This window comes from Musca vetustissima, unplaced genomic scaffold (assembly GCF_032173495.1).
Source record: "Musca vetustissima isolate MV318-11 ecotype Yass unplaced genomic scaffold, APGP_CSIRO_Mvet_v1 utg19084, whole genome shotgun sequence".
NCBI classification, from domain to species: Eukaryota; Metazoa; Arthropoda; class Insecta; order Diptera; family Muscidae; genus Musca; species Musca vetustissima.
In genome coordinates, this window is record NW_026876869.1 from 108,152 (window position 1) to 122,140 (window position 13,989).

Sequence of the window (13,989 nt, forward strand, 5' to 3'; positions counted from 1 at the left end):
TTGAGATAGATTGCCAGAATTTTGCATAGGTTTAGTGTACAGGCAGGTCAAGTTCGATGATGGGCTGTATCGGTCCACGCTTAGGCATATTCCCCATATAAGGGTACCGCCTAATTTTCGATATTTTGGTTCTTGAGTGTGCTTTTCAACCGAATTCTCTGAAATTTGGTACACTGGGTTATTTTTGGGTAGCAAATGTCTCCGCTAAAAATTATAAATATTGGTCCACTTTTTCGAGTAGTCCCCATATAAGGGCACCCCCAATTTTCGGTATTTTTGTGTTCTTTAGCGCGTTTTTAAACCGAATTCTCTGAAATTTGATACAATAGGTTCGTATTGGGTAACAATATTCCCCACTAAAAGTTATAAACATAGGTCAATTTTTTCGGGTAGCCCCCATATAAGGGCACCCCAATTTTCGGTATTTTGGGGTTCTTGATCGCGATTTTCAACCGAATTCGCTGAAATTTGGTACATTGGGTCATTTTTGGTTACTAAATTTCTCCACAATAAATTATAAATATCGGTCCACCTTTTTCGGTAGTTTATATGATAACAAAAGAGGAACGCCATCTTTAGGATATACCAATAGAGCTCTATATCTCAGTACTTATTCAACAGATAAAAAAAACTTTATGGCTGGTTATGGCTGGTTTTGCAAAAAAAGTCAAATTCACCGAATGTGCCCCTACCCGTGGTAGATTCGGCATTTGATAGGACACATTCGGCAGCATAGTCATAGCCTGGTAATTATCATTGCAATCAGCCTTGTTGGAATTCAGATCGTCTAAAGGTACTATTTTGTTTCAATACGCGGCTCAATGTTTGACTTTTAAGGCTATATTTTCTAGCGGCGGGCGTTGACGCCTCAAGGCCACATACACCATCAGAAATATCAGTTTTCTATGGCATTTTTGACAATACAAGCACGCTTGGTCTTATATATGTAATTTCGAACAATATTAAAATAGTATTTTTAATGACAAACTTAAAAAAAAAATTAAGGAAATAATATTGCACTATCTGTATATGGCCGAATGTGCCCCACTTCAAAATGCCGAATCTATCTTTTTATGGTTTTTTTAATTTTTTTCTATCAATTTTCTAAAAAAAAATATATTTTTAATTATTTTTATAAGAATACCCAAAGTTCTATACACGAAACACTTACGAAATGGAATGGAAAAATTACAAAAACATCTGTAAACATAAGTTGCATCTAAATAAGTTTATTAGCTAGAGATTTCAAACTCTGCGACAGTTATTTATTTTAGTATTCGATATCGACGTATCGAAGCTAGTGATGCACAGTGAGAGCTTCATATCGAAAACCCGATTGCCGAATGTGCCCTGATGCTGAAGGTGTATGTATATTTTCTGATGCAATGCGATCACTGTGTCGTGGTGAAAACTGAAAACGCCTTATCAATGATTTTCAAGAAAATACACACACATACGATACATGTACGTGCACTTGCCATTTGAAAATGTGTTGGTAACTAGTGTTATCGAAGTACCAATATGAAATTGACCGCGCTATATAAAACCAGTTGTTCTAAACACACACACACACAAGAGTGTATTACAACTATGTTACAGACACACAGCTTGCGGCCATAACTTATTACAGTCAAGTAAGTTTATAGCGAACACATTTACAGGTCCCGAAGTTTTAAGACATATATTTCATACAAATCTGTACTTTTACAGCGAACTATGGAACTTCTTTTATAACGAAGTATTTTGTCGGTCCCAACTTTATGTTTTCATTTATATTAATTTTATGATGATGATGACAACTCTCAAAAAGTTAATTTTTACCCCACGATTGGGAATCTTTATAAAAAAATTCCAGTTTGTTTGGATTTTTTGAAGTGAATCGTGTAATTATTAATACAACTGAATATATTTTTCCTGCTAAGCATTTATTTTTCCTTACCTTGGAATATAACGAACATTCTCCATAACCTACAAGTTTACTATAACGGAATTGACTGTATTTTAAATTTTGAAATCTTCAAAAATTCTGTTTATTATGAAATTTATGATAAGACGTAATCATTACAAAAATAATAATTAAAAAGTACTAAAATATTACTTTTCTAAGCAGTCATAATTAAATCACCCGGTTCTGTTTTACCACATATACGAGTCCAGTATTTGAAATGACATTCAAATGTAAACAATACCATCCAAGCTACCAATCTCTGAAGGTGATTTAGAATGAAGGAAGATAGTGTTGGGTGTAGTCCAGAATACAACAAAACTGTCTGTCAATTGAATAAACTACATGTAGTTAATTTTAAATAAGCACACACAACCAATACCAATGCTCTTGATTCCATTTTAATTGGTAACATTTTAAAAAATCGAATAAGGTTACCACATAATTCGTGTGCTCACTAACAGTAACATACGTCTATTCATGTACAAAGGCCGACCCCTATAACTTATCGTATTTATAGGGAGATGTCAGTCTCCTACCAGGTGCGGCCCCAGTTGGAGGATAGAGGGAAGGTGAATGATCATATTAATATAGTACCATCACCTTTTGGGGTTTTTCTCCCAGACCAAAATTGACTATGGGGAAGTTCCCCTAAAACAAAAAACATGTATGGAAGAAGGAAAAAGATAAAATGCCGACCCTTAATTCGATTATTTTGTTACTTATAGGTTTCAGCAGTCCATATTTTTCAATTATGTGAAGTTAAAATACTCCTTCGCATATTCCCCTATGTGGCTCCTACTTCATTTTCGCATTTAAAGGTTTAATCCGCATTTCCAACCAAAGTAAAGTCCTCGCCGTTTTAGAAATGTTTAAGACTACAGTTAGGTATTTTAGGTTTTGAATATTCATATTTGTAAATCCTTATTTGACACTTTGGGCTCTAGTGGTGAAATAAAACCATACGGACAAGGGTCAATGTAGGTCTATGCTTAGCACACCATAAAAAATTGGAAAATAAATTCAGGGTTTGACATTACTCCCTTATAAAGGTCCCATCCTAGCATTTAGGTATACGGTCCCACCCGCATTTCCAGGTTAAATGCCCAATATTCTTGATGTAGGTCGATAATCTTAATATGTGAAATTATGGCACTTTTAAATAAAAATAGTCATTTGGATTTTATCGAAAAGAGTGTGCAAATATATGATCATAAATATTAAAATGACATTTAGGTGTTTTTAAAAAACGGTTTGGAATGGAACTTAGTTTATGATGGATAAAATCGCGCTCCTTCACCATAAGGTGAAGTGTATATTAAAATTGTCACTGCATTTGTAACACCTCGAAATATTCATCTAAGAGCCTATAAAGTATATATATTCATAATCAGAATAAAATTCTCTATCGATTTAGCCATGCCAGTCCGTCCGTCAGTCTGTTTTTGCACATACATTTGTACTACTCCTAGTATTGGTATTGGTAATGGGAGATATCGGTTCCCGTTTTGGTATTTCTACTATATAACTGTGTCATCAAATATTTCTTATTTTTGAGTTCCCATTGTGTTACAAGTCGGCAACGGTACACTATTATTCGGTATTTTAGCCGAATTGACTCTAATTTGGTTCTCAAACCAAATTTTCGCTGGTTTGATCAAATAGTCTACATCAACATAGTGAGGTATTTAAATACTGAAAGAATGCATTTATAAGACCATATTCTATAACCTATGCAATTTCAGCCTTTATTGCAATTCCAACAAGTTCAACTTATCTGGCCACTTCACAATAACATTTGTATTTCATATCAGTTAAACCGTATTATGCCCATTTTCTGTTACATAGTTGGAATCGGAGCACTCCATTGACGAATTCTTTAACCGTGTTAACAACAATCGGTGCGACAGCAAACACTGCTCAATGCTCTGCTGCTGTCTTCCAAATTTCAGGTTATTGCAGGTGTTGGAAATCGAACAGCTAAAGAATTGTAGTTGGCATCAGCATCAACGTTCGAAGACTATAATCTGTGAAAATTGTATGGTATTTCCAAGTTATAAAACAAGACAGTACGTGTTGCTGTTTAAAATTAATTTTTTTTCTTTGTTGCGATATTTAGTTTAAGATATGAAAAAATAAATAAATAAATTCCATAAATTCTTCGCTCAAATTCATTGTACTGAATACATATATCTTAAGGGGACCCCCCCCATTCTCGGGGTCAAAATTTTTTTTGATTTAATTCGATTCTAATTCGATTCGATTCAAGAATGTCTCTACAAAATTTCAATTGAAAATCTCAAGAACTCTTGAAGATATAGCCGATTTATTGTGTCAGCATCAAGTGACGGCTAAAGGGCTTCTCAAACTTTAAACGCGTTTTTCTCTTTTGTGAATGGCGGGCACAATAAGTCAAGAACTATTAACCCAATCGATTTCAAATTTTTACACGTTTCTCTGTGAGTGTATAGCTATCGTATGAACTAGGATAAAGCCAATCGGTGACGATCTTCGTTATTTTTTAACTTGGTTTTTGGTTAAAAATCGGCGTTTTTCCAAAAATATTTTTTCAAAGGTCCGCCATTTTGTTAATTTTAGAGCGAAGTCAATAATTCTAGTTCATACCAGACATGTACTCTTTCTAACACCGTTGGAATTTTCGGATTCCGATGTTCCAGTGAGGAGTTATCATGCCCGCCATCAAAAATAAGGACTTTTTTAATTACAAAAAACAACAAAAAAGCAATAACAAAAATTGTTTGTAAATTATTTTTCTTCTCTTTTAAATCTTCAATTATATATGTGCAAAGTTACAAACCTTAACAAGCATTGGTATTGATTTACCAGCCCATTGAAAATCTTGAAAAATTGAAATCGAGAATGGGTGGGGTTCCCTTAATACGCATCTTAATTAAGTCTGAGTAAATATACGAGTATGTCTATATTTAATATTATTCTCTGATTAATACATAATCAGTAATAATTATTAATATATTATAATTATATTTTAGTCGGTTATAGTTTAGTTTTGTTTGTTCGACATAAATTAGGATTTTGGAAGTAATATTCCAAATTACAGCCTCCGGCTGGGAACCTGGAAACATACCGAAAATTTAATGTTATATTTATATTGAGGTTAGGCTCGAACCTAATTCAATGCGTTGCGTACTAAAATACCTTCTCATCTTTACATGGTTTGTTGAACGTCCGTAGTACTCAAATACAGAAGGATCTTCGAGTTTCAAATTGAAAATCTATGAAATCACGTTTTTCTCTACATTTAACGTTATAAAACTAATTTTCGAAGTGACCCAGAAAAACCAAAGGTATTTTCGTGGTCCAGGGATTCCAACTAAACAGAATTGGTACATTCGAACCCCTCAATAATTTTCGTGTCGCACAGTGTTATTGATGAATAAATAAATGCTTTGTAGGACACGAAGTTGTAAGCTTTTACAATCTGTCGAAAACATATAATAAATTAGTATTAGTTAAACCTTTTTAAAGTTTTGTAAAAAAAGTCAAATTCGACGAATGTGCCCCTACCCACACAGGCACCTTCGGCGCCATAGTCATGGCCTGGTAATTATCATTGCTATCAGTCTGGTTGGAATTCAGATCCTCTAACGGATCTATTTTGTTTCAATACCCGACTGAATGTTTGACTTTTAGGGCTGTACTTTCTAGCGGCGAACGTTGACATCTCAAGGTCACACACACACCAAGAGAAAGAGCTTTTTTCTAAGGCATTTTCGTCAATACAAGCACGTTCGGTCTTATATATGTAATTTCGAGGCATATTAAAGGATTATTTTTAAAGACGCACTCAAAAGCATTTTAAGGAAATAATATTGCACTATCTGTATATGGCCGAACTTTTATAGTTTTTTTTCATTTCTATCAGTCTCCTAAAATCATTATATTTATAATTGTTTTTATAAGAATGCCCATTGCAATTAACTATTTTTAAAAATAATTCCTTAAAAATTGGAAGTTTTTATAACCGAAATACTTACGAGATGGAATAGAAATATTACAAAAACATCTGTAAAAGTACAAAAAGCGATCTATTTAAATAAGCTTATTAGCTAGAGATTTAAAACATTGCGAGCTTCATGTCGAAGACGCCATCGCCGAATGTGCCCCGATGCCGAAGGTGCCCCAGTCTCCTCTACTATATTTCTGGTATACCTAACCACAAAAATCGTGTAAAAACTGTGTTTATCGGAGAACCATTTCAGAATTTCCTTCTGTTGGACATTTTATAGATTTTAACAAATGTTATTGGTAGTACAGGGGGTTTTTTTTGAAAAATATGTATAAAGAAAAAGGGGTAAGCGATAAAGCTTCTAATTATTTTGTCTGTGATTCAGGCGATTGAATATGGCATCAGATTTCAGGATATAAAGCATTGGATGGTTTTTAGGGAAACTCATTTATATGCAGTTTACTTCTGGAGTTATTTGAAAATTTTAACTCGTGAACTGACCTACAATAATGTCAGTGCATAAATTTATTATATGTTTAAAAAAATTGTTTATAGGCCTACTCGTATATGTAAATTAAGCAAGAGATCGCAGGATAATGTGTAGGCGTCGCATTTTAATTCCATACAATAGAAATCAAGCGGAGCTCAATTGCTCCGGATGTATGTGTCATTTTGGTAGGTAGGTTTCGCAAGAGAATTCTTGATGCGTAACTTCTCTTACTCAAGAATATGTAATAGTGCTTATTTTGTTTTGCATAAATATGCTATAAAACTACAAATGTTTTGTGCAGCAAAATATGTAAGCTTATTTATGAACATAAATTGAATAATAACAACACATGTCACCGGTTACAAAACTAGCAGAACATGCCCACAAAGCAATAATCTACAATGCAACAACGTGCCTTAGCAGAGGCACAGTGTCCTGTTTGCCACAAAAGATTTTTTGGAAAATTCATTGATACTATTAAAGACTTATAAATAAATATTATTGTTGAAATCCGATGTCGCCCATACACATTACTTACCTTCATATAATTTCACATCATATATTTTATATAAATACTCATTTAAAAAGTATTTTTGAAGATATCCCTCAGCAAGTTTATTATTTGTTGTTTTTGAAACGTTATTTATTTCAACGCTAACAACCCGCAACTTCACGACATTGTGCATCTGGCCATTGCTTTGTTGATTCTGCATTATAATCCTTAACCGAATCTAGAATGTATACATATTTCGATTACTGCTGGCGTGCCGCCACAACGCACCACACATACAAAATTGTCACCCAGGTCTTCTAAACGTTTGTTGTTCGACTGTTAGTTATAACTTTGCCGCTCCGCCAAACGAAAACTGAAGGTTCACTACGCAAGAGTTCAACTTCTTTGGCGAACTTGCAAGCCAATGAACAACAACGACAACAAAACAGTCACAAACAACTTGGATTAGCTGTTGGCACATTGACTGGGTCTACAACGGAGGGTTTCCACATATTCCCCAATGTAATCGAGCCCGGCTGTGCTGTGCCATGCAAGTAATTAATGCAAAGCATGCAAGCCCACGTCGACCACGAGTACGCCACCAATTGGAATTCATTTGAAGCCAAAGTACAACGAAAATTCCATCGCGCCATTGGATTTGTGCGACGTGACAGATAGATAATTTGGCATAGATTGATAGACAATTTGTGTCTTTTTGGCCTGAGGTGGTGGTGGATGGTTGTTGATTTCGGTTTTAGTGTTTTTTTTTTTTTGCTTTTCGAAGCCAACTATGGCAGTTACCTTGGAATGCCCAAGTGTTTAACGAATTATTCCATATTTTCCATGTTTGACTTTAATGGTTTTGAAAAATTTAATAATAAACTATACTGGCATTCATAAAAATTTGAGTGACCCTTATGAAGGATAAATAATTGTTACAATACTAAACTATTGAAAATTCCAGCAAATACTGAGTTTTGGTCATAAAAGTTTGATTTTACTGATTGATTGCAGAGGCGAGTTGTAGATTATACGGATTTTTAAGGTCGCGTCCGGAAAATAAAATCCGGTAAACTTGTTGAAGAATCTGCAGTAATACTCTATTGCAATTTGTAATTATTTTCTGTTAAATATTTGGAAAACATTCCCATGATTGTATAAAATAAAATTTTTTTGTTGGTTTAAAAAATGTTGTTAATATGGCGTATAAAGTTTCCAAAAAAATCGAAAATAAGGGCTCAAAACATAATTTCAGATTATACAATGGCGATGTACCGATTTAAATTGCTTAACCTTATTTGCTATGTCGTATTTTACAAATTTTTGGTTCACAGTTAACTTTTCGGTACTGAAAATTGAAAAGATGGCCCCACACATTGAGGACATTGTTACATCCGGACGTTATTTTTTCCACAATGGAATGAATTTACTAGGAGAGTACGGTTCGGGCATAATAAGAGATTACAATTACAATAGAAATTGTTTGTGGCAGAATTTCGAATCAAATGGTCGTCTGTTAATACGGCATAACTGATCATGTGGCGACTGTTCCGCTTGTGTAACGTAGAAATATAGATATAGAAAGTGTTACACCATAGTTTGTTTGCTTTGAGTCTTCAGAAAATTTCGAAAAACGAACGAAACGATAAATCGAAATGACATTCGATTTAACACATATCAGCTCAACCAGTGTCGTTTTGGCATGGCTTCGAACCCATTTTTTAATTTCGACACATCAAGAAAAAAGCATGGTCAAAGATTTTCGTCGTCAGGATATGCTGATGAAGCGCTCAAAGAATATATTTCAGAAGCTTCTCATATGGAGTGGAAATATTGTTTGGATATGCAAAATATATTAATGGCCAGAGAGGCTTATCATATGGATTGATATGGAAATATTGTTTGAGAGATATGCAAAGAATATATTGACAGTCAGAGATGTCTGTCATTTTTTACTCTGAATATTGAAGAAGGATTAGAAAGTAGACCTGTGCAAATTGTATAATGATTTTTTAATTTGATTTTCTATTTTTTTTTTAATCAACCCAATTAATTCTTAACAACTATTCAATTCTTTGCAATCCTTTGCCCTTTAAATATTACGAACAATTTTAATCGACATAAAGTAGCGTGGGAATGAAAAACGAACAACGCAACTAGCATTTATCGCCACACCCTTTAACTCAAACGAATGATGCTGATATGACTGATTAAGATGGTGAAAGCTTTTGTTCGTTCAGGAGGTCAATTGACCAAAAACAAGTACAAGTATATAAAAAAACGTATACCAAGTCAAACTCATTACATCTTTTGATCTAAACGAATGTTAATGGCCGCTTGCATTGTGTTTTGTATTTTCGGCTTCTTTCTTGGTGTTATTACTTTATTGAGTTTTGTTGCATAAAGGCAGGAGCTTTCTGTCTTTACGCGCCGAAACTACTTTACTGACATATTAAAGAGTTAGCGATAGAGACTGGCGAAGTGGGAAACAGCATAAATCCACATTAAACCAAAACTTAAACTTTTACCAGGCTCAGAAATTACTTAAGGCCCGCATTACCCAGTGATGTCGTTGCAGCTGACCGAAGTCGTTTTTCAGGTCTCGAAGGCAAAACGGCCAATATGCCACATACGCACTTGTTTTTTGTTTCATTTTTCTTCTTTGTTTGCTCAATTGCAATTGTAAAATATCTTACGCAATTTCGCTCAAAAGACGCGATCATTTCTCACCAGCATAATTCCATGTACCAATTCAGCGAACAGCTAAACAACCAGTAAACGAAATACAATAAAAAATAAACGTCAGCCCAAAATCACGTTAACAGTCGAATATTTCGCGAATCGATCAATAAACATGTTTTGAGCATAATTTCCAGGCCAAAATAACCAGTACTGGCTAGCTGGCTGAGTGGCTGCTGCCACTGATGGCCGCAATTTGCTTGAAGAACATATTTTGGCCGTATCTGTGTATCTGGATGCCGTAGATGGTCAGGTGATCGTTTATTGACAACGACTTGTTTCAATATTAAGGATTGCTTGTAATAAAAATATTTGTTCGGACTTGTACATTAGAGTGTTTCGCCGCTTTAAAGAGTTTTGCCAAGGAGAAAGTTGTCGTAAAAGAAAAAGATTCGTATTGTTTTAAATATAAAAAAAAAAACTATATTGTACTACCCAAATATATACCTTAAACTTTTTGATTAGTTTGCGATATCGGAGTAAAATGTTTTCATTTTATAATTTGTTTTGTCATTAGAATATATGAACAAATAAAGACTTTCGTTAAGAAACATACAAAATGTATATACAAAATGTATGTTAGCGAATGTGGGATGTATTTAAAACCCTATACCGACCATTATTAAAATGTTAGAACCATTTAGTACATACGTTCTCTTTAGTACGTTTTTCAAATCTACCTCTATATCTGAACCCTACACAACCATTCCGACCGCAACAGAAATCTACCTCTATACTAAGTTTGTACTCAAATCAAATATAGCTTCACCCAAATCCAAATTGAGTATCAGTTAGTGCACAATAATATAAATTTCCATAACTACCTACTATAACTACCATAAGTACGAATTCCCACATACCCCAATCTTAATTTCAAATTTCATAATTCTATCGGTTCACCTAAATCCAATTTGTATCACATTTACTAGTACCATTAAGTACCAAATTTCATGATTCCAACATACCTTAATTTCAAATTTCATAAAGGTTCACCTAAATCCAATTTGTATCACATTTACTAGTACCATTTACCAAATTCCATTTAACACACATTAATATAAATGTCCATAAGTACCCACCTCAACCATCCAACAGAAATCTTATAACCGATTTCATTTCCATTGCTTTCCATTACTATATACTTCATTAAATCCAATGAAAAGCTTATTTCCACAATTTCAGTATTCCAGACTTATCGGTTCAAACAAATCCAAATAGTATCAAATTTTGTACATCCAAGTTTCAGTATTCCAACATTAACGGTTAACCCACAATTCAAATTGTACTAAATTTAGTACACACTAATACGAATTTCCAAAACTTCCTACATACTCCAATCCTACAACCCCGCACCTAGATTTCAAATTGTACAAAATTTAGTACACAGTAGTACCAATTTCCACAACTTCCCACATACCCCAATTCAATACCCTCACACTGATCCTAAATTCAAGTTTTAAATTTAGTACACAGCAGTTAACCCAAAACTTCTATATACCTAAATTTACACCTCCACAGTGATCCAATTTCAAAATCTTCCTACGGTTTACCTACATTTCAAATTGTACATTTATTACACTGTTCCTAAATCAAAATTTCAGGATTCCAACTCTTTCGGTTCACCACAATTAAAATTGTGCTAAATTTAGTACATAGTGGTACCAATTTCCAAATCTTCCTACATAATCCAATCCTACACCTCAACAGTGATCCTAAATAAAAATTTCAGGATTCCAACTCTATCGCTTAATCCACAATTAAAACTGTACCAAATTTGGTACACATTATTACAAATTTCCAAAACTTCCTCCATACCACAATCCTACACCCCCACAGTGATTCTAAATCCAAGTTTCAGGATTCAAACTCTATCGGTTCACCCACAATTAAAATTGTACCAAATTTAGTACACAGTAGTACCAATTTCCAAATCTTCCTACATAACGCAATTCTACACCTTACACTGTTCCTAAATCAAAATTTCAGGATTCCAACTCTTTCGGTTCACCCACAATTCAAATTGTGTTAAATTTAGTACATAGTAGTACCAATATCCAAATCTTCCTACATACCCCAATCCTACACCTCCACAGTGATCTTAAATCAAAAACCAAGTTTCAGGATTCCAACTCTATCGGTTCACTCTCAATTCAAATTGTACCAAATTTAGTACCATTTAGTACTTAAATCAATCATAATTATTAATTTCTATTAGTTCACATAAAATTCAAATTGTACCAAATTTAGTACCATCTGACCCAATATAAACAGTTACACCTCTACAGTGACCCTGACTCCAAATTTTATTGTTCCCACTCTATCGGTTCACCCAAATCCAAATTGTACCAATTATAGTACAATTTAGTACTTTTCGTACACATAAGTAACAAATTCCCAAAACTACATATATCACCATCCTATACTCCGACGGTAATGTTAATATCTATTTTCAGGATTCCAGCTCGATTTGTACCTCTAAATTAAATTTGTAACAAATATAGTACCATATATTACTTTTCGTACACATGAGTACCCGGTTTCAATACCATCTCCTTATATCGCCCCAACTTTCCAACCCTAATTCGCAATCCAAATTTTAAGTTTTTAGCTCTATCCGTTCACAAGCTACAGAATTGAACCAAATTTAGTACATTTTCGTACTTTTCGGATAGTTATAGTTCGAATTTCCAAAAACCCTTTGGTACATCTATCCTACACTCCATCAACGACCACCAAACCAAATTTCAGAGTTCTAGCTCCACCGGTTCGCCAAATACAAAGGGTATCACATTTAGTACTTTCGTACCGTTCTAGTACGAATTTCCAAAAAGCCAGCCTTATCCAACACCTTTGGACCAAGTATGACCCTCACCTAAAATTTCAAGATTCTAGCTTCAGCCGTTTCTTCTGGGCGTTGATGAATCGTTAAATCAGTCAGTCAATCACTTTACTCTTTTATTAGTATAGATTCTTCATTCATTCTCGTTTTTTTCAGATGCTGTCACATTGTAAAAAATATATGAACATATGCTCGTCAATTTATTACTGTATAAATGAAAACAAAATAGGTAAATATTAATAGATAACATATTTTGTCCAGTAGTGTCCAATTTTATGGGAAAAACGAACCAAAAGAACGATGAAAGAGAGAGAGAGAGATTCAAAAGAGCAAAGGAACTACATTAGGGAACTAGTTCCTTTTTAAACAAGGAGCGAGAAAGATTGATCCGCTACGTGAACTATATTGACCAACTCATCCTATTTTCAAAGGAACTCATATTATTTTCAAAGGAAAGGGTGGTTGCCCAAAATTACTCCTTAAAATTGCAAATATGCTATTGAATGTTTTACCGGCCACCGAAAAAAGGAATACTACGAATATGCAATGAGGACTCAGGACTTTAAATTGAGAATGAAAGCTGTTTCAAAACGTACAGAACTTATTATGGGCAAACAAACTTCCGATATATTGAAAGGACAAAAGTAAAAGAACAATTTTATTGTGTGAAATGGAAGACATCGACTTGAGGGGAAGTAAAGTCTCCTGAATACTGTCGTTAGACGTAAACTATGAAAATTTTTGGAGAGTACACCCAAAAATGCAACCTTTCCAAAAATACAGAAATAATTAATAGTAATAATTGGAGAATACATCCAGAAGTCTATTGTTGAAAATGAAAAGTGTTGTATTCTTTTCGGTTTTATAAACGCAATAATCAGTTTGGGTTTGGATTCAACATTTTTGAGAGGCCAAGGATATGACGGCGCGTCTAACATATCAGGCAATTGTAATGGATTGCAGATCAATATTAAATCAATATTCCCTTCTGCGTTATACATTCATTGTTCTTTTCAAATTTTAAAGTTAAGTTTAAATGCAACTTCGAAGATTCGAGAAAATCAAAGTATATTTTCTACAATTTTGGAAATTTGTTTGGTAATATTTAATTTGGAAGGAGGAGAAGGATGTATACATCTGAAGTAAATACTTATGATAAACAAATATATTTTTTCTGCGATGTGTGGTATGACATGTTTTTGTTACTTTGAGATATCGTTTCGTTCTGATATTGGCTTACATTTTAGGGTAGCGCGCATAAAACGAGGCCTCTTGAATTTTTAAATTGGCTGCTATATTTACAAACTTCACCACACTGGGGTACAAGTTATTATGTCTTTGTGCTACAAATATATGCCCAAAGACATAATAACTTGCAAAAGGAACCGAGATAGACCCATAGAATAACCATAGACTCACTTTCTGAGTCGATTTATGCATGTTCGTCGTTACGATACGATACAAGTCATTGGCCCAAGAAAGTACGCCAATGAAT